At 39.0% G+C, this 22,096-nt stretch overlaps 1 protein-coding gene across 1 annotated transcript in view; it reads right to left on the minus strand.

The window, feature by feature from the left end:
- Positions 1 to 20,707, minus strand: part of EDAR (ectodysplasin A receptor) — a 120,499-nt gene extending 99,792 nt beyond the window's left edge. Inside the window, exons 1-2 of the mRNA XM_083174021.1 lie at positions 20,573 to 20,707; positions 20,250 to 20,466 (exon numbers count right to left, since the gene is read on the minus strand). The gene's annotated coding sequence lies outside the window, so the exon portion shown is untranslated. The remainder of the gene's footprint in view (positions 1 to 20,249; positions 20,467 to 20,572) is intronic.
- Between the last annotated feature and the right edge of the window lie 1,389 nt (positions 20,708 to 22,096).

The following is a 22,096-nucleotide window of genomic DNA, read 5'->3' on the forward strand; positions in this document are numbered from 1 at the left end:
TGTGAGCGATGCTGGCATTTTTAGCGGATATTTTGAGGATCGCTCACAGCAATGTTGGTACTTAAAGGGTTAATGTCACATATCACCTGTAAATTCTAAGCATGTCAACAGTTGACATTCACATGTCGACCTAACGACTGTCAACATAATAATCCGTAAAAAAAAACCTAGGTCTGTTTAAAATTATACAGAATTAAATAAATGCCTTCATACAGTACTGTAGCATTTCATTGGTAATGCATCTCCAGTTACCTACACAATCAACATTTCAGTTAAGTTCCAGTACTTTCAGTATTCTTGAGAGACAAGTATTTCAAGCATGGTCAGATCATTCATCAAAACCATGGTGGTTATCTGGGGAGAGATGCTTATTGTTTCCCTGAAATTCTTTGTGAACAAGTGATATTTTTATAAAAATATATTTGCTATACTCTCCTGTTTAAAGAAAGAATATTTACCTTTTTTTTAAATTGTAACATACCATGATTTATGATGTACAGTTGTGTAATATTCTAATGTTAACATTGCAATAGAGAAACAGTTGACAAATAGTGAAATGTAAAATACAATATAGAAAAGTAATTTCCAAAAGTAGAATAGTAGAATATTTATGTTAATACGATATTCTGAATAAAATCTGAATACCAAATACAATATAACACAATCTTATTTAACAATAAGAGTAACATGCAAGTATATATTGTGATTAATTATACAAAGTGGTTATTTATATTGGACTAGTTAAAATCCCATCAAAATGACAGGTTCTGCAATGTACTTTCACTTTGTGCTGTGACAGTTTTGACTTTCCCTTTGAGCTGTGACATTTTAGCCCACAAACTCTCCATGCCACCCTCCATCCTTATCTGCTCCAACCTCCAATCTCTGTCTTCACAGCTCCCTCTCTCCATATCCAGTAAGTTTGAAACAGATCAGTGCCTCTTTAATTTTCTGTTATGACATATTTTAGCACACAAAGAAGTAAATTGATTGGTCAAGTGGCCTCTAGTGGTCACTGGAGGAACTTCACCTCATGGAGATGAGGAGTAGTTAGCTTTTTAAATATATAGATAAGATAAAATATGTGACTTTTGCTGTTCTCAACAAAGCAACCAAGATATTTACAAGGTGATTGAGGGGTCAATACCAATTGGTCAGGTGAAATCCATTATGTATTGTTCTACATGTTGAAAGAGGTGACTTTGCAATATAGCTCTCTCAAACATCAAAAACTGACCAACAGGTTTATCTTTGTTAAACATGGTCATCACCCACTCCATCCTAAATATATGATGGAGTTTTTCCTCTTATTAGGAAATTGGCAGAGGATTAGGATGTATTCAGCTTTGTAAATTTTTAACTGCAGACATTTGAGCAAGTTTATTAGACCCTTTAGTAACATGTTTTGGGGATAAATCCAAAAATGACCCATTATAGTGATAAAAGGGACAGAATTAATTAGCGAGATCTTTGCATCCCCTTTGATCCTTAGCCAGAAACCCAGAATTATTGGACAGTTATCAGCGAGTGGTATAAATCAGCTAATCCTTTTTTACAGTTGGTACTGCCTGAAGTGATTAGTTGAATTATGAATTGTCTATTGGGAGATAAATAAGATCCATAAATTATGTTGTAGAACAATTCCTGATAAGTGCTAGCTAAAAGAGCTTACATGAAATATTGAAAAAACTTAAGAGATCCTGGGTTTAAAAGGCGGGAAAATGAACTAACCATTGGCCCATCCCAGAGTGAGAGGCAATGTGATCAAGGGGATTTTCTAGAGTTACTGATAAGATATAGCTTTATTTATAAACTTTATTTATGAGCTTTATTTTTATAAACTCATTAGTTTATCAAAAGGATTGTTTCAATCTGTTTTTACGTTCCCTAATCGTCATCTGAAGATAATGTTGGGCTTGTAGGAATGCCGTTGCTTGTTAGTGGACTATCCCTCCCATTTCACATATGGTAAAGGGATGAGTTTCCATGCCGCCCTGGAATATCAGGTTTTTGTATATTTAATATTTTTAACATTCTTCTGAAAAGATCCACTGACAATGACAAAGCTTTCTCATGGTTACCGATGTAAAATACAATTTCCACTCTGCTTTACACTTACAATTCAATGCTACAGTACTTGTTCATTGCTTAAAACGATCCATAAAGTTTTTCATTGTCTCACAGACTTAAAATACTTACGAAAAATATACAAATGACACAGCTGGAGCCCTGCTCTGGATTTGAACTCATGACCACAGGGCTGTGTGAAAACAATGCTAACCACTGTGTTAACATGCTACCACATTAAATAATATTTATAAAAGCAGCACTTGTTTAAATAAGAATACTTAATGTCAATTTTCTGTGGAAATTCACTAATGCTGGGTACACACCAGGACGACTAGGGCCCGATCCCCTCAATCTAGATCCAATTCCGACCAATTGGATGTAGATTGTAGGTATATTGGGCCCTTTATTTCCCTGTTCTGGTCCGATCCCGATCCGATGCGCGGCCCCGCGTATCGGCCGGTCGTTATTCAGATCCTACCTGCTGCAGGTAGGATCTGAAGAATGACCATACAGCCGGGTGCGGGTCGCCATCGGATCGGACCCGCTCACAGTGCACATCGTGAGCGGGTCGTGCCCCCCCGCGTCACCGTGAGCGGGTCGGACGAGACACTGACGACCCGCTCACGATGTGCATCGTGAGCGGGTCGTCGTGGTGTGTACCCTACATAAGATGTGTATTCTACTTCACATGTGATGTTTCTATGGGCAACCAATCAGAATCTACTTATTTATTTAGCACCCTCTAAAAGATAATAGACAGGATCTGATTGGTTGCCCATAGCAATATCACATGTGAAGTAGAATACACATTTTAGTAATTTTCCCCCTCTATCTTAAATCTGTGCGCTATATATATATATATATATATATATATATATATATATATATATATATATATCAGTATATTTATGTTTTATATCTGTAATGTTTCTCTGGAAAAAAGTTATTACAAAATATTATTATTATTAATAATAATAAAAATACTAAATAGTATAAATATAATTTAAAAAATATCATAGGAAACACTGGCATCAATTTTGCCACCTACTGGGCATATATTCATGGGCTATATTAAATGCTTTTATAGAATGTTTGCATACTGTTAAATATTGCTTATATTTTCCAAGAGTATATTAACCATGGGGTATCAAAGCCTTCATTTTTTATTATTATTATTATTATTATTATTATTATTATTATTTATAATGGTGTATATAATAATGTAAAATCCTTTGCTAATAAAGGGTTAAGATTTGATGGCTTTATTATATACTGTGAGCTGAATGGGAAATGTTCTTGAATGCTATATAATTGCAGCCTTGGACAGAACACCTGCTGAATATCTAAGTGAAAGAAAACCAGAGGTGCTGTGGAATGAAAATCCCCCTGGCAAATTAGCAGAACAACTATGGACATGCTTTATTGATGCTAACCAATACCTCACAATGGCATACCTTATATAGTTGTTAAGGTGTCATTATGAATAGTGCTTACATTAAGCCCACAACACTGGGATATTAGGGGGATGGGATGTGGGGAATCTAAATAAATAAATACATATATATATATATATATATATATATATATATATATATATATATATATATATATATATAATATAGCATTTATCACCAGAACAGATTATAGTTTATTATACAATGCACATTTCGGTGATTTTCATGTCTTCTTCTTAAGAGCTGTAAGCCGGGGTCTCCTCTGTGATTTTGTTGTGCCACATGAAGGACACACCATGATGCATCTTGATCCAGTTGTAACACAGCCTTGTCATCTGATTTATTAAATATAGCATCAATGATGTTTGAGTCAGAGCTTCTAAAATGTACCGCCATTAGATTCTCCTTATTGCATTTCCTGTGGCACATTATGACCTGAGGTCGATCTGGCTTTGTTATAGATTGGCTCATGTTTTGGATTACTATTACTAGATTTTATTTATAAAATACAACAAGTGGTCTTTAGTGCTGTGCTCAGATGTTTAGTGCGTTTAAAAATAAATTAGAGATGTTGCTCATAGCAACCAATCAGACACTAACTAGTATCTTCTAAAAGGTGTTAGATTAAGTATCTGATTTGTTGCTATTGGCAAGATCTCCACTTCAAAAACAATATCACACTTTAGTAAATTTCACACTCATGCTGCTTTTAGAACGCAAAACTGGCTTTGACCAGGTATTTTAAACCGTTTCTAAAAACGGGTCTGCCAGCTAAAACCCCTTTCACACCGCATATCTTTAAACAGTATTTCAGTGCAGTTTTTGTCCTTAAACGGTATTTCAGTGCAGTTTTTGTTCCTTCACAACACTGAACCCATTTTAACCCATAGAAAACAGTCGATGAAAAAAAAAAATGGGTCTGAAATGGGTAGGACGCTGCTTTATTACCATTTAGAAATACCAGTTCAATAGAACCGGTAAATTCACTCTGCACCTTTCAGACTGCACAAATTACCGTTTTAAAACGGTAAAAAAAAAAAAAGGCAAAATAACGGGTAAAAAGTGCGGTCTCAAAGGGGTATTAATGTCAAGCACAGGGTAAGTATGACTACATTTCTTGTATCTTTTTATTGGTTGTTATATAGTAATAATATTTTGTCTAGAGTAGAATAGTATTTACTTGGTAGGATGATCAAGATTTATGTAAAGGGGTTTAATATTATTATGAGAGAATTTTACCCCTTTTACATCAAAATCCCGGATCCGACACGGTATTTGAATCACGGTTCCGGGATTTGCTCCATTTACACTGTGGTTCCCCATTGCTGTAAACGGGAGCCAGGTCAGACGACACGGCACACCCGTTTACACTGCCCACTACCCAGGTGCTGCCTGTGGTCCACTCTGGTCAGGACCTGGGTAGAAGTCCCTTGTAAATGGACACGGGTTGACCCCTTTTACAACATTGCTGACCTGGGTCCACGAGGGAAAAACCTAGGTTTTTGCAGCGGTGTAAAAGGGGTATTACATTACATATACGGTACAGCTTACTTCTTGAGTGTAGCGAGACACTGTGCCCAAAGCATAGCGAGCACAGCGACACACTTGTGAAAATCTCATATCAAACTTTTGACTGTTGACCTACTGTAGCCATTGTTGTCCGAATGCTTGTGTTGACCTTCCAACCTTGTCGACCTTAGCCATGTCATCTGTTGACCTTTTGTGGTCGACCCAATGCATGTCAACCTAATATGGGTCCACCCAATGACCATACCCCCCCCCCCCACACACACACACACACTTGCTTCATGCCCTGACAGTGCTTCCTAACTTGTCCCCACTGTAACACTGAATCCCTGGTCAGGGAGGGGTTTGGGGGACACCCCATAACATTCTGCTTTCTACACATAAGTGACATTATTGTGTTTTTTCGTTCGTACCCTCTTCAGTAACTACTTCTGTTGGAGCTTTTTTTTCTTGCTTTGTTCTGAAATTAAGCATTTGGGAATCAAACTCTAAAAAACCTGTGTGCCTGAGAATAGTTTGTATGCATTCCTGACCAGGGCTTCCAAGAGTTCTTTTGGGCTCATCACTAGGAGGTATAATGTCCAAGCATAGGGAGCATCGCCATGCACATTATAAATTCTAAGGCTCCAATGCTGAAGAAAGACATGGCCACACCATCTGGTGGATGTGACTAGGACCATTATCAGTGGGGTACTACCGGGACTCCTGTCCTAAGCAGAAAAGGGGCCCAGGACTAGGTTCTAACCAGTATATTTTGTCATAAACAAAGTTCACATTTTCCTTGTACAGTAGCATGTAAAGATAGAGTATATAATATAAAACACTTCTACTCGAATATAAAGCTACAGTATTAACCATCCTGCACCAGCATCTCTTTACTTATCACAAAATATCTCCCATCTCGACCACTCCGCTCTGCACAAGATCTGCGTCTCTCTTCTGCACGGATCACTAGCTCCCATGCACTATTATAGGACTTTCATTGGGCTGCTCCCACTCTGCTAGCTTCCAAACGTTCCCTGAAAACTCACCTCTTTAGGGAAGCCTATCATATTTTAATTCTACACGCATAACCCTCTGAGGCACTTATGTATTATATAGCTTCCCTTCTGGACTTGTAACTTGGTGGGGCTGCTATGCTATTACTGGTGCCTGTCCTTGTGTTTCCCTCCTATATCCCTATAGATTGTAAGCTTGCAGCAGGGCTCTCCTACCCCCAAGTCTGTCTGTTGTTACCCAGTTTGTTGTATCACTGTCTACTATTGTAAAGTGCAATGGAATCTGCTGCGCTACATAAGAAACTGTAAATAAATAAAATAAAATAGTGCAGTCAGTGCTGGGGTTGCCAGGGTTTTGAGAATGGGGTCCCTGCCTATTTTGTCAGTTTCTGGGCCCCACAATTTCTGATGGCAGCCCTGGATGTGACTGCTCCTTCCTAGCTGGCCGTCTTGGTGATCCTGTGCCTGACTTGTTATACCAATCATTGTGTATTTCACCAAAGAGGCAGATGTATGGGAGTTTCATTCCATACAAGTTTCATACAGATATATAAAACTTGGCTTATACAACCCTGCTACATGAAGAACCTTGCTGAAATAAGGATTACATATTAATGACTTGGTGATATACGTATTCCTGTATATGTACCATGAAAGGTATGTTTTGTATTAAAGAAAATGTCATATAAATTAAAGATTTAGAAGAGCCCAGTCCTCCAACAAAGCAGATTGCGAATAATGGGTGCAGCATATAAATAATTACACTCTATATGGCCATACAAAGGATTGTGATTGATTTATATTATGTGAGACTGCTTTAGTTGTTGTTTTTTTTCTTCTGTTTTATGGAGATTGTTAACTTAAGGCCAAAGACGTAATAATGAATTGCAGCATGTTTCAAAGATGCAGTTCCAGATTTCCCAATTCAGGGACCAATTGTTTAATAGATTTACTTACTAAAAAGAATGTGGCCACAGATAGATAGATAGATAGATAGATAGATCTCCTGCAAGCAGAGGAGTGCTTTCGGACACTCCAGGCAGCTTTACAATGCAAGGAGAGTACCCAGAGGAGTCTCGAAGGTGCTACACCCACCACTTGCGCACACCTAGTTGTGGCCCTGAATTTACATCAGCCAAATTATAAGCACAATAATATATTTTACTAATTTATTTTCATAGTGAAAAACTAATTTGATATTAGGTTTGAGTTAAATTAAAAAAAAATCTATGACAGTTCATGAGTTCCTTATCACGCACTAATGAAAGTAGCTTAGAAAAATAAATAAATTCTAAAACACACTCACAGTCATCTAATGTAAGCAATAACAATACATAAAGCTCCTATCAGAAGAAAATCAGCCAATCAGAATCGTCTAGCTCTGTGATTGGCAACCTGAATCACTTTGGAGACTTATCGAGGATTCTCTAACCTTCCAAAGGGCATACATTACTCTTAGGACCTTATTCTGGTTAACTCGCAAGGCTTCAAATGCGAATACTGGGTCACCTGCCCCCTCCCCCCCTCGCATGCCGTTCTCGTTCGCCCGGCATGCGACTGGATGTTTAACATAAACATCCATTGGGAGGTCAAAGAGAAAATACCACATTTATTCGATGGTCGCCAACCATTGAATGAAGTGGTGAGTGGATGCATAGCTATAGTGATTCTCAGGTCACTTAGATATGCGTGCACAGTCGGGAGGAATTGGGCGGGCAGTTGACATCCGGTATATTACCCACGTCACCGGGATATAACCATGGGAACGCCCAGCATTTTCATGGCAACACCCATGAAACGCTGGGCGTTCCCATGGGCGGGCCTATCCGCCACCCCACGCCCCCTGCCTGCTATCTTGGGTGCGTGCACCCAGTGAACAGTCTGTTCACTGTGGCCGCACGCACCCAGCATATGCACATGCACAGTAATGCGGCTGCGCATGCGCATACACCCACCATTGGACCCCTTGCGAACAAAGGGGTTTGAATGAACGGACCTAGCTAGTGCTGGCAACCATCATCATCATCATTGTGTTTATTTGTACCATTCCTATGATACCACAAATGATATGCTTACTTACAGGTGGGTCTACCTTACTAGCAATAATACAAATGCCTCTGTATTAGACTCCCCTGCATTTCCAGTAACAAGAAGATGCAGGTGGTAGATTCAAACAGGGATATGCTCATAAGTCTATGACTTCTTTTTTTGCCTATGCGTTGTAGGAAGAAGTGTATTTTACGTTAAACCAACCGGAATAGACTGAGCAAAACAGAAGCCCTGCCCCCCATATGCATGCTGTAGATCAGGCCCTATGTCTTTCTTCTTTCAGATAATGCATTTATGTATGAGAATGCTTTGGCACACACTGGATTTAGGGAGTGCCTCAGTGGGAGTGCATCACTATGTACTCACATTCTCATATCTATCAATGCACCCATGAAAATCACAAGGATGAATTTCATAAGCATAAAACTCTGTTATGTACATTGCCAAAAAAGCAAATCCATCAATTAAATTGTTTTGGTAGAATGCACATGGATACTGACACAAAGTATATATTACATTTAACCTAAGTGTCCACAATTAATACATTTTGCGGTACTTGTGTATTATCACGGCGCTCACATTTACTATGTACACAAACGTAGTGATATCGCATCGCATGCCGTTATGGTATGGCATGCGATGCGATTTTGACGCTTCTAATGGCATTTAATGTACTATAGCATTAAATGACATTAAATGACAGTATTGACGTGATCCCGAAGCGTGGCGAGCGGCGGTGGTACGCGTCCGACCAACCTTTACATACCCCCACTATCCACGTCGGCGTGGAGTTGATTTTATATAGTGTGGCGAGCCACCGAGCCCGAAGCGTGGCAAGCGAACGTGTATTATGTTACATGTATTACGCGTCCGCTCGCCACGCTTCGGGCTTGGTGGCTCGCTGCGCTCGTCACACTATATAAAATCACCGACGTGGATAGTGGGGGGTATGAAAAGGTCAGTCGGACGCGAACCGCCGCCGCTCGCCATGCTTCGGGATGATGTGGATAGTGGGGGAGGAGGGTGGGGGGCAAAAATGAATGACATTATATGTCATTTTACCATTAAATGGCATTATTCTAGGTTCCATCATAACCGATATCTCATTGAATCGCATGCCATACAATAATGGCATGCGATGCGATGCAATTTTTTTTATCGCATCCTATCTTTTTAATGGATTCACTGACACAGAGCAGTGAATACATTACATAGGAAAATCGCATCGCATGCCATACAATATGGCATGCAATGCGATGCGATTTCACTACCCTGAATAGCCCTCTACGCAAATGGAGTAGTGGGCGCCGTGATAATACACAAGTACCAATTTTGCTTAATCATATCTTACATAGATAGAGCTACGTTGTTAATTTGCCTTTTTATTCATAAAGAGTGCTGGAAAAAAAGAAACTATTTTGGAGACATAAAATGTGAACGATCTCAGCAAATCCCTCTGCATCCGTTACATCATAAAGAAAGATCCAGTTTGTGCAATGTATACAGATGCTTGGCAGTTCTCCAGACTATACTATACTGCTATATATGGATGGCTTTGTTATCCAAGTTTGCCTTAGAGAGTGCCAAGACAAATCAACTGCACCAATTGTTCAGGTATTTATTCGTCGTATTTATCATAGGGCAAAAAAATCCTACAAAATCCCCAGTGTAATCCTTGTTCTGCTATCTCTGGATCATAATAACAAAAACTAAATTAATGAAAATTGCTTTAGTGCATAAGGCATTTGACCTTTGAGCAATATTTGACACACTTTTGTTTTACTTGTTTAATTTTTTTCTTACAATTATTAATTTTATTATTATTATTATTATTATTATGTAATATTTTTATTACAATTATTAACTTTTTCTGCAGGTGTAGTTGAAAACTAAAGTCTGAGCCTTAAATATTGTATATCGCACATATGAAGCAGCACTTGAAGACATATACAGGTATGTGTCCATCCCTGGAGAATACTTGCCTACCTGACCCTCTCCATGAGACATCCCTGGTAATGTATGATTGCCATCACCTGTGGTGAAACGCCTTTCTTATCAATTAACCAGCTCACCACAGGTGACAGCAATCCTACATTACCAGGGAAATTCCCCCTCATGCATGTGAATGGAAGTTTTGCATAAACATCCATTAGCAGATTGCGTGCGGCGCAGAAATCATTTGATGGTTGCTGACCATCAAATGATTTCTCAATCCCTTGCAAATCTAAGTCAGTCTCTGCTAACTTAGATCTGCGGCGCCCTTGTACGGGAAGAGGGTTGGCAGCTGGCATCTGGTGACGTCAGCTGCCCACCCGCGTCACCGGGAAATTACCATGGGAACACCCAGCATTTTCATTGGAACCCACATAGGCATCGTAATAGAGCGTACACACTAAACAGCTTAAATCATTTGTCATACTGAACCTTTCGGAATTAGCCATATGATTTAACAGGTCATTTAATGTGTACTCAACTTTACTCTTTGGGATTTATTTACTAAGATGGGAGTTCCAATGAAGATGGGATGTTGCCCATAGTAACCAATCAGATTTGACTTCTTATTTATTTAGCACCTTCTACATACCTGTGTCTCGCTACTCGGGACACTCGTGCGGAGGAGCCATGCCCACACCCAAAAAAGGGAGCGTGGCCTATTGAAAGGGGATGTGGCCTTGCGGGATGTGAACAGTGTCTATGGGCAGTACGGATGGTGTAATGGTTAGCATTACTGCCTCACAGCACTGAGGTCATGGGTTCAATACCCACCATGGCCCTAACTGTGCGGAGTTTGTATATTCTCCCCGTACTTGCGTGGGTTTCCTCCGGGTACTCCGGTTTCCTCCCACAATCCAAAAATATACTGCTAGGCTAATTTGGCTCCCAACAAAATTAACCCTAGAATGTCTGTGTGTGCGTGTACATGTGGTAGGGAATATAGATTGTAAGCTCCACTGGGGCAGGGACTGATGTGAATGGTCAAATATTCTCTGTAAAGCGCTGCGGAATCTGTGTGCGCTATATAAGAAACTGCTAATAAATAAATAAATATTCCCTTCAGGCTGGGAGCACTCCCAAGTGCCCCCATAACGCGGGACACTCACTATCACAAAACCTGGACGTTCCCATGGAAAGCGGGACAGTTGGGAGGTATGCCTTCTAGACGCTAATAGATATAATCTGATTGGTTGCCCATATCAACATACCATTAACAACTTAGTAATAAACTCTTTGTCCCACAATGGCATTGTTGTGTGTACTACCAATGTAAATGTTTTGTGCACATGATTTGGGCAGTGTCTGAATAAACGCCTTATAGAATGCCACTTTGAAGTCACTATCATCTTTCCCTACCACATCCTGCTCTCCGTGTCTTTTCCTCCTGCTCAATTTAGGATGTTATGACTGCACTTTGTGTTTAAAAGGACAGCATGTACCTACATGCTAGCTTACTTATAGGCAACGCATTCAAGTGTATCATCCTATGGAGAGATTTAAGTTGGAATTTAAACAGATAATTGTATTGAAGTTTATAAAGGCAATGGTTAAGCAGGAATCAAGGGATCAGTTTTTTACGGTGAAGGATAAAATGTATAATAATGCAGGGAAGCCTGACAGAGAGGTCCGCAAAGCCTTTGTCTGTTGTTTTCTTCAAGAATAAACCTGCCAGACGCTTCTCAGTAACATAATCACTAGTTGTAAAGTTTGTGCACATTCTATTGATACAAACATAATAAGATATAACCCAATTATAAGGGAAGGTAATGTCAATGCTTATAACTAACTTATTTTTATCATATAAGGATGGAAAAGTAAAATATTATACTATATGAAAATATATCTATAACAGAGCACTTGCCATTATCTCTCTCTCTCTCTCTCTCTCTCTCTCTCTCTCTCTCTCTCTCTCCCCCTCTCACTCACTTGACTTTTATTTGAATAAAAGGATTTATTTCCAAGCCTTATAAGTGCATCCATCATTACTGTTTTTCTACATTGTAAACCATTTGATTTATGTAAAATGGTTTATGTATTGTGGCATCAGCTATTGCACAATAATAGTTTTTTCAATGGAAAACATGTACCTGCTCTCACTTCTGTGGTCAGACTAATAGAATGTACCTGAAATGATAGCAGAAGAACTACATGTTGTCCCAAATTATATTTTTGCACCTAGGCAAACCACTCACAAGTTCTGCCATTGGAAGGATGTACCATCATAAAAAGTAAAACTGTATAGTATATACATATATTCAGTATACAGAACACATACACACACACACACGTGCATTCATAAATACATACATGTGTGTTTTTGTTTTTTTTGTTATGTCTAAAGGACCATATACACTGAGTAATTATGCCCAGCGTGTATGGACGGCTATAATCGCTATCATCGCAAACACACTGAGTGCTTTTCCCCCTGCCCGGTGCCATCAGTGGGGGGGGGGGCAGACGGCTTTCCATAGTGCAGCTCTATGGAAATCCATCCTCAAAGCCGCTCATCTGCTGGTAATACCAGCAGATGAACGGCTTTTCCAGCGATGATGGGCGCACATCACCGATCACTGCTCATCACCGAGCCGTACACACTAGGCGGCTTTCATGCTGAAAGCTGCTCAAATTAGAAAACTGAGCAGCTTTCACGTGAAAGTTGCCCAGTGTGTATGAGCCTTAACAGTGCTACTGCTTAAGACATGTTATTATCAGTTTCTTGGCAGTTATGAGCTCAGTTTTGCAATACTGGAAAGTGCATTTAGAAGTTTATAGCTGGAAGTATCTCTGGGTATTGTGCCTGGTAATTACATGTTGCGCTCATAGATATTTGGGTAATTTGTCTGTGCACATGTGTCATTTTTTATTATCATCATCATCATGCTTATGTAAATAGTTATAGTTGAGCATAGCAAATGACCATTCATATTCTAATGATAAATCCCAGAAGTGCGTAATAATTCTTGAATGTTTAGATGTAATAGCTTATTTTTGACACAGAAATGTATCGCTTAACAATAAAATAACATGTCCCAGGCTCTTATAACATATTATATAATAGCAAGTGTGCTCGCAACTTATTAGAAAACGTAGCAACAGATAGCGACTATGGGCCTGATTCAGACCTGATCGCAGGGCAGCAAATTAGCAGCACTGTGCATATAGTTAGCCGCCACCCGTCAGAGTGTAATCCTGCTCTTTGCAAGCTTGCAAATGGGTAATGAAGATGTTGTAGCCCAATGAAACGCTGTATATATATTTGTAGCTCACTCACCATTGAATGATTTAACCACTGTGTTCAGCCTGTGTGTAAGTCTCGCATGTATTAAAAGGGGCATGGAAACTAGGGAATGAAAAGTAATTATGCCTCTGTACAAATCATTGGTTAGACTTCACCTCGAATACGCAGTGCAGTTCTGGGCCCCGCACTATAAAAAGGACATCATAGAATTATAAAAAACCCAAAGAAGAGCAACAAAGTTTATTAGGGGAATGGAGACTTTAAGCCACGAGGAGAGATTAAGCAAGCTGGGACTATTTACACTAGAGAAAAGACGTTTAAGGGGGGACATGCTCAACATGTATAAATATATTTTGGGCCAATATAAGGAACTGTCAAACACCCTTTTTTCTACTAGAAAGTAATCTAGGACGCGGGGGCACGAGTTTAGATTAGAAGAAAAAAGATTTTGTTCATCTAGAAGAAAAAATTTCCTTACAGTCAGAACAGTTAAACTTTGGAACTCTCTTCCTGGAGAAGTGGTGTCGGCAGACACTATAAATACGTTTAAAATAAGGTTGGATAAACATTTATTGGTTAAAAACATCCATGGGTATGAATAAATAACATAATCTGTCTTTAAAATATCAGAACATACGATGCAACAAGGGATTAGCTACTATAAACATAGGTTGAATTAGATGGATGCAAGTCTTTATTCAGCCTCACCTACTATGTAACTATGTAACTATGTAACTATGTAAGTCTGCGTAAGTCTAGGGCTACTCAGTGGCACGAAGATATCAGCCTGATCAAAGCCGGAGCTGACATCATACACCCTCCCATAAAATGCATGGGAACATCTGCCTACGTTGTTTCTGGCACTTCCATAAAACGGGTTACCACCCCCAAACGATGGCTTCCTGTCAATCACCCTGCAAACAGTCAGCAATAAAAAATGTAACAGGATTTATCGGACTGAGGCATGCACATGCGTACTGCGACCCGTATGCATGCACAATCTACGACAATGGTTCTCAAACTCGGTCCTCGGGACCCCACACAGTTCACATTTTGCAGGTCTCCTGGCTGGTGCACAGGTGCACAGGTGCACTGATTACTCACTGACATATTTTAAAAGATCCACAGTTGGAGATAATTATTTCACTTGCTATTATGTGAGGAGACCTGCAAAACATGCACTGTGTGGGGTCCTGAGGTCCGACTTTGAGAACCTGTGGTCTATGATAATCGGTGGCCGTGCAAATTCACACAGCAGTGATCAGGTCTGCTCCTGCATTAGGTGGATGGGCATAGTCAACCCTGATGAAAGCCGATCTAAAGGGAGATCACTAGATGAAAGGAACAGTGCTGTAATATTCTTAAGTTCATTCACAGCACAAGGACCAATATATCATTGGTGGCAGTGGTGCCCTGAATGTATCAGTTGTTATTGCTCTTTATATACAGCAGGACCGCAACTACTCATGCACCGAGTGCTGGATGTGATACCCATATGTGCATTCAGGGGGGATGGAGCAAAGACAAAAACTATACTTTCAGCCCTGTATACAGTATCATTGTACAGTACCACTCAAACAAAACCATGGAGGCTGCTGGAGACAGATCAGGAGATTTTCCACCACTGACAACACCTCCATAAGTACAAAGCTGTTAACATAAGCTGATATCTACTGCTTAGTTCTAAGGTTCTACTTGAGACATTAGGACTGATGTATCAAAGTTTGGGGAGAGATAAAGCAGAGAGAAAAAGTGAGAGAGAGAGAGAAATTACCAATCAGCCCCAAACTGTTATTTCTCACACACCCTGTAACCTGGCATTTAGGACCTGATTGGTACTTTATCTCTCTTCATTTTTACTATCCAAGGCTTAGTACATAGACCTCTTTATCTCACTCTACCCTTTCTTACCATTTTATGAATCACAAAGGAAATGTATATCTTAGTAGTATTTATGAGTGATATGTTTTATCTGTTTTATGTTGTACAGTTCACAAACAAAATATATTTTTACAAGTTCTGAGGCTCATGGAAAATAATGCAGTCGTAAACTGAACTTTAAATTAGTTCTGCATTTTCATGTAATAAAGTGCAATAAAATATGTCATCCCATTCCATCTCTTGCCATACAGATATTTTCAAAGAAAGAATCAGCACAGGAAGATTTACTTCCTCTAGATTTGTGATACTGCTCTTACTGCACAGATTTTAAAGAGCGGTATATGTGAGGAGACTGTTTGTATGAAGGCTTTTCCAATGTTTTCAATATATTAAACAAATATGATTTAGTATTTTAATGAGATCTATCCTTACCCTTTTTCATTCCTACATTTATTTTGTGTACTTTGAATGTCCCCATTTTATTTGTGTCCCAGCACTGAAAAGTCCTGAAAAAGGGTGCAGTCAACCTGTCACACTTCAGACAGCCCCACTGGGTGGCTATCTAATCTTCAAACCGTCATTCCTACCCGTTAGCACAGAGGGTGAGATTTAAGAGGATGAGAGATTCAGAAAGTGAGAGATTTGGTGAGAAATCTCCAGTTTTTTTAAAGCAGCAATCATTTACACTGCAAAACCAGTTTGATTTTGCAGTGTAAATGATTGCCGCTTTTAAAAAACTGGAGATTTCTCACCAAATCTCTCACTTTCTGAATCTATCATCCTATTAAATCTCACCCACTATGCCAATTTTGGACATAATTTTTTACAACGCATTCAATACAGTTCTGTTCATAGCTGTGACTGCAGATACATATATGAAGAAATGTATTGGAAATGTGCTGGAAAGTGACGAAGAGGCGGCTATTCTAGCGCATAAATTGGTCCATCTTTTAGGCATACTATTGGAGTGTTACTGGCTTGCCATACTGCACTAAGCACAGGGTTGGTGCAAGTTTCAGTGGTGCGATTGATGATGGCGTCTATAGATGCAACAATTGGTATTACAGCATTTCAAGAAGCTCAAAGAAGATGTCTGTCTTTGCACATTCAGAAACATGGCTGTACACCAAATGCTGAATTCTTGGAAAGTGCTACGGCTATTGCCCATGTAATATAATGTCCTGATTGTTCATATTGTTTTTGATTTACTTGTCTGTTATTGAACTGAATATTCAGTAGTGTTAGGTGGGGTCTGGTTTTATATACTGGTTTTATATACTGCCAATGCCTACTATATATGTATGAAGTATTGTATTGCTAGCAGAGAGAGGAGTGTTCTCTATGGCAAAGTGGTGTGTGTACATGATCTCTTAGTTTGGAGGACTCAGACAGCAATGAGCAATCATCATGAAAGAAATCATACCGTCAATCTTTTTTAAATATTTGGTATCCTGGAGAATTTGCAAAATTCATGTTCTTAAAATATAAAAAGTATATATCAAGTTGGAAAGTGATCAAGTATTGACATATTTACATATCCCCATTATTTCACATATTGCCACTTGCTATATAAGAAAGGTGCAAAGTGGTTTGCAATGCGTGTTCTGTGCACTGTCCTCACCATCACCACCCAAGCAACCACCATTGGGTTTATTTGGGCGGACCTGTGGCATATGGACTTTTAATTGTTATCTAGTTTCTTTAATTATCAGTTCTATAGTCTACCAGTATATAGAATTTGTGTATTTAAGTGCCTAATTTTCCACATTATTTATCTATGCAACATCCAAGTTAAGGCATCATGGTGGTTTACAAATCCAGATTACACATTCTGCTTTGGATAAAGGAAAAACCCTTTATTTTAGTTGATTTGGTATTTTTGATGGTCAGTTTTTTGCATGCCATATGAATAAGGCTGGTGCTTTGATAGTTCCACAAAGTTTATGTATATTATGTTGTTTTGTCAAATAATAATTGTTTTACAACTCATCAGGCGTGGCCTGACTGACGCTTTTCCAAGTAGTAGGACACGCGAGTTGCTAGCAGCCGCCGAGCTGCCCGCCGGTGAAAGAAACTGCTAAGTGCCGCAAGCTGGGGATTTCTCCATGTGGTATCCGTAAGTGAAAACTTTTATATGTTTTGACAATACTATGCTATATATATATATATATATATATATATATATATATATATATATATATATATATATATATATATATAGGGAACAATTTCCAGGTTAGTGTAAAATTAACTGGTGCACATAAAATTGGTGCCAATGTCTGACCAGACAAGGCGATAAATGCTTGATCCAATGAGACTGCAGCTTTCTCAAGAAATTGTCCTCCAACAGGGGCAGAGTTTAGTGGCTCAGGTGTGATGTTAAATTAAAAAAGAGGTGCAGTAATCATGGAAGAATAGTCCTTTAACGCCTTTCGAAACTTGCTCGCGTTCTCAGCGGCTTCCTCAGAAAGAGAACCCGAGAAAGCTGTGAAACGCGTTAAAGGACCATTCTTTTGGAATTGCTGCACCTCTTTTTGAATTTAACATCACCTGAGCCATTGAACTCGGCTTCTATTGGAGGACAATCCCTGGATAAAGCTGCAGTCTCATTGGATTAGCATCAACAGCTGTGAGATGGATGCAACAAGGGAGCCTTAACTGCTCAGCAAACATGAGGTATCAAAAAGTTTATCACCTAGTCTTGCCAGACATTAGCACCGATTTTAGGTGCGCTAGTTCATTTTTCACTAACCTGGAAATATTTAGGTATATAAAGAAATCATCACTACCATCATAATCCTTAACATCATGATAAGTGACTAACACTGCTATATGGATTCTGCAAACTCAGTCGAATTGTACCAACAAATGTGAAGAGTCATTTAAAAACTATTACTTATTTTGTATTTTTTTTAAAGGATCACTGGCCAGTGTATCAACTTTATACGTTTATTAAAATTGTATTATTTACCTACTCCGCTACACAGTGTTTTTCTTTTCCTTTTTTTGTTACTGTACCAGGGCTGAGCATCCCCTCTAGGACTGCAGCAGTGGATGTGGGTACTTTTTAAGAAAGTCTACACAAAAATATGTTAGCGCTTATGCGACTTTTAATTGTTTAGTTATTAAGAAAATCTGAATTAAAGGGTTAGGAAAATTCCTTTTCCACATTATTTTAGTAAATATTATTTGAATAAGTTTGCCCCTAAAGCCCTATTCACACAGGGCTATATTAGCCAGAATTGCTGCGCGGCCATATCCCCTGTGTTTTCAAGGCAATATCGCTAGGAGCGTGCTCCCGCAACCAGCCCTGTACTGGTCGCTGGTTGCAGGGGCATGCTCCTGCAATTGTGACTTCTCAGTGTTGTTTTGTATGGTAAAATTAGAATGTTGCTGGAAAAATGGTTCATGGTGCCAAAATCGCTCAGTGACCGTTTTGAAAGTTGTGTTATATATTAAATACTTATATTTAGATCTCTATAGCTAGCCCTTCTATATGATTTATGTCAGTGCATATGTCTGGTATAGATCATATAGATAAAGGTATAAAGACAAAACTAATGATTAAAACAAAAGTACATTTTTTTTAAAAAAGCAACAATCCAATAACCAATATAAAATCACACATAATGTAGAGAGCAAGTCTAAAACATGTGGTACTCAACTCCAGCATAAATAACTCTCAGGAAGAAGAACATGGCTTTAACCTGTGATCTGCACTTCCCAATAATAGCCAAAACAACACAACATGCAAACGTATAAACACAAGGCAATAAAAGAGAACCATGTGACTACAAAGGAAACACAAATACAACAAACGCAAAAACACTTGTTCACCAAAACTACATAACAAAGTATATTTTTTTTTCTAGTCACTCTGCTAAATCTGTTTTCAATGTTGCATTATGAGTTTATGAGTTATGTGACATTTTATGTGAAACAAGGCTTTGAATTGCATGTTCAATATTTTTTCTGTTCAATATTTTTTTTATTACATAAAATGGTCACATTCGTTTGAAAGGAGGTAACTGATGCAACCTGCCAAAAAGTATGATGTCATTATGGACTTTCTCCTATTCTTGCCATTTATCTTGCCTAGAGCACTGATCTCTGGCACTCTTGATAAGAAAGTGTGCTTGTGAATCATACACTAGAAATGCAACATAAACATTCTCCACCACTAAACTCTTCCCATAAGGGGAGTACACATGACAATTGCCATATCATATCACATAGGTTTTACATCCAAGGTGCAAATAATATTTTCTCTTAGGTATCATACCAACTATGCATGATATAATCTTTTAGTGTATATACAAAAACACGTGCTAGGTTTTTGTACTATACAGTACTTACATAGCATACATTTAGTTATATACATAAGCTAACATCAAGATTATGCTTCATCTGTCTTTGCAGTTTTATGGAACGTATATATAGAAATATAAGATCAGAAGTGTGCTATCTATTGATTTAAGCTGTATTTGTATATAAAAGAGGATTAGTAGGGGTTTTAGCTCAATGCACAGAATATACATAAGCTGTCTATACACACAGTAGCTCCAAAGACATTGTTGCAACTGCTTGAGGGCTTGTATTTGCAGGCTGTAATTCCCCACATTCATTCAACCTCAGCCAACGTACTGATGAGTACCACCTTGCCTTGGTAGGAAGCTGAATCGTGTTTAACTCCTTTATGTGGAGTAATCAAAACATGCACTTAATTATCTGTCATAGAATATAACATTTATAACCTTCTGAAGTATTACACTAATAGTAACCGATAAGTAATGCTCTACTTATTTACAGACCACATAGATCACATATAAACATCAACTTTGATATTTTACTAATGGCAGTTCAAAGGCCAACTGTTGATCTAGACATCCCGTCTGCATAACGGATATGCTGGGACTTGCAATTCTACAATAGTTGGAGTGACATAGAAAAGGAAATCACATATTTCCCAGTATCCATTAAAAATATATTGCTTTTGTCACAATGCAGATGTACTGTACAGTATATTTGTTTGCATACCTGTATGATGTGATCTCAGTACAGTTGTCAAAATGTCCTGAACATCCAGAATTTTTATAGGTGCTCTGTTCTTCCAGCAGCCTGGCGTAGTCCAAGTCTAGGTGACATACCTGTCATCCCTAGGTCAGTGGGAGACAATTCTGTAAGACTCCTTATATTTCCAGGCTAATGTCTCAGCAACATAACATGTGCTGCCTCTCTCGCTGGAGAACACATGCTTTTGAAAAAGTACAGAAGAGATTATAGTTAGTTTAGAGTGTGCAGAGTTTCTCCCCTCTTTTAATGTATATTTGTAAACTCTCTGACACCACCTAGAGGCTTACCTGATGTGGTTTTTCCTTGCAGATTTCTTTCAGGAATAATAATAATAAAAAAAAAAAAGAAATACCGGTTTGCTTCAAGGGATGTACTATATCATAAATAGCTGTCTGTATAATTGTAGCCTAGAGAGTTAGGAAGCTTTGGCACAATCAAAAGGGGTTTTCCACTATATTCTGAATCTAACTAATAAGGCGGCTTTCCTTTTAAGTGAGGGCACTTTTTTCCGCCATTAGCATATGACATTCACTGAAACAGCACCTTGAGGACTTATAAATCTGTTTCATTTCGCAATGAATACTAGTTATTTATTAGATGAATAAAAACTGTTTTGTGTTTAAATTACTGGACACAGGTCAGTTTTGTCCCAACTGGCAGGAAATAAACCGCTTTGCAGCAAACTACATTCATTCATAAGTACAGGGAGGGAAGTAACATTTACATGAACGCATTCGAGAGCATGTCTTATATCTCACTTTGGCTTACTTATGCACTCTGCACTTATTTTTCTCTATGTAATGCCTGTGATTTTCATAGCAAGATGGTATCAAATTCAGGGATACACTGTACAATGGCAGTAGATTCTAGGCTGACTGGGGTGGAATATGAAGTAGAAGACATATATATATATAGAGGGTCAGGGGCAAAACTAGGACTTGGTGCCTCATCTCTTTTAACCTGTGTCTCCTCCCTATGTCTTTCCCAATGGAAATTCTTCATGTGACCAACTTAATATCTGTCTTCTACATGTGTCTTCCCCCAACTCTCCTGTGTCTCCACATCCTCAGCCCCAACTTCTCTGTATCAACCCCAATCCCAGCCTACCACTTGCTACCTGTGCTCATCCCCCAATCTAATGCCACTACACAGACATATCTGAAGCTACAAATCTCTTCAGATTTCCCTTGAACTCTGCCAGATATCTGATCTGACCCTGGGCACTCTGACTAGTGGATGGGGGCCTTTAGCCTCTTCATCCATTGTCTCCCTGTGTCTTCTCAACCTCAGCCCCAATTCTTGGTTCTCACCCAGCCAGAAGGGCATTTTTGGAGGGGGTTGGGGTGGATGTTGGGGTGACCACGTGGCGACATAGAGAGATGTACTTTGTGTGTGGTTTCCATGTCATCATCCATCTTACAGGACTAATGGAAATGACTAGGTGCCAATGACCATGATGTGTGTGGAAACAAGTACCTGCCAATGACCCTACGATGTGGAAACAACTAGGTGCCAATGACCCCACAGTGTGCATTGAAATTTGATCTGTACACTGCCAGCAAGCGCTGCTTTATGTTCTGGTCCACTGCATCCCAGGCCCCTGAATGGACCATATATGTTAGTCCATTCAGACTACACAATCTTCAGCTGGCATTTACTACCTTTAGTCCAATATAGGCGTACTTGCAGAATAGGGATCTTTTGATTCCTTTCTCGCATCTTCCAGCCGGCTCCCGAATCTATCCCTTTGCACATGCAGAGTGTCAAACTCTCCAGATGAGTCTTTCTCAGTTGGGAAATACTCCAATATG

This window comes from Crinia signifera, chromosome 2 (genome assembly GCF_055691185.1).
Source record: "Crinia signifera chromosome 2, ASM5569118v1, whole genome shotgun sequence".
Lineage (NCBI taxonomy): Eukaryota > Metazoa > Chordata > Amphibia > Anura > Myobatrachidae > Crinia > Crinia signifera.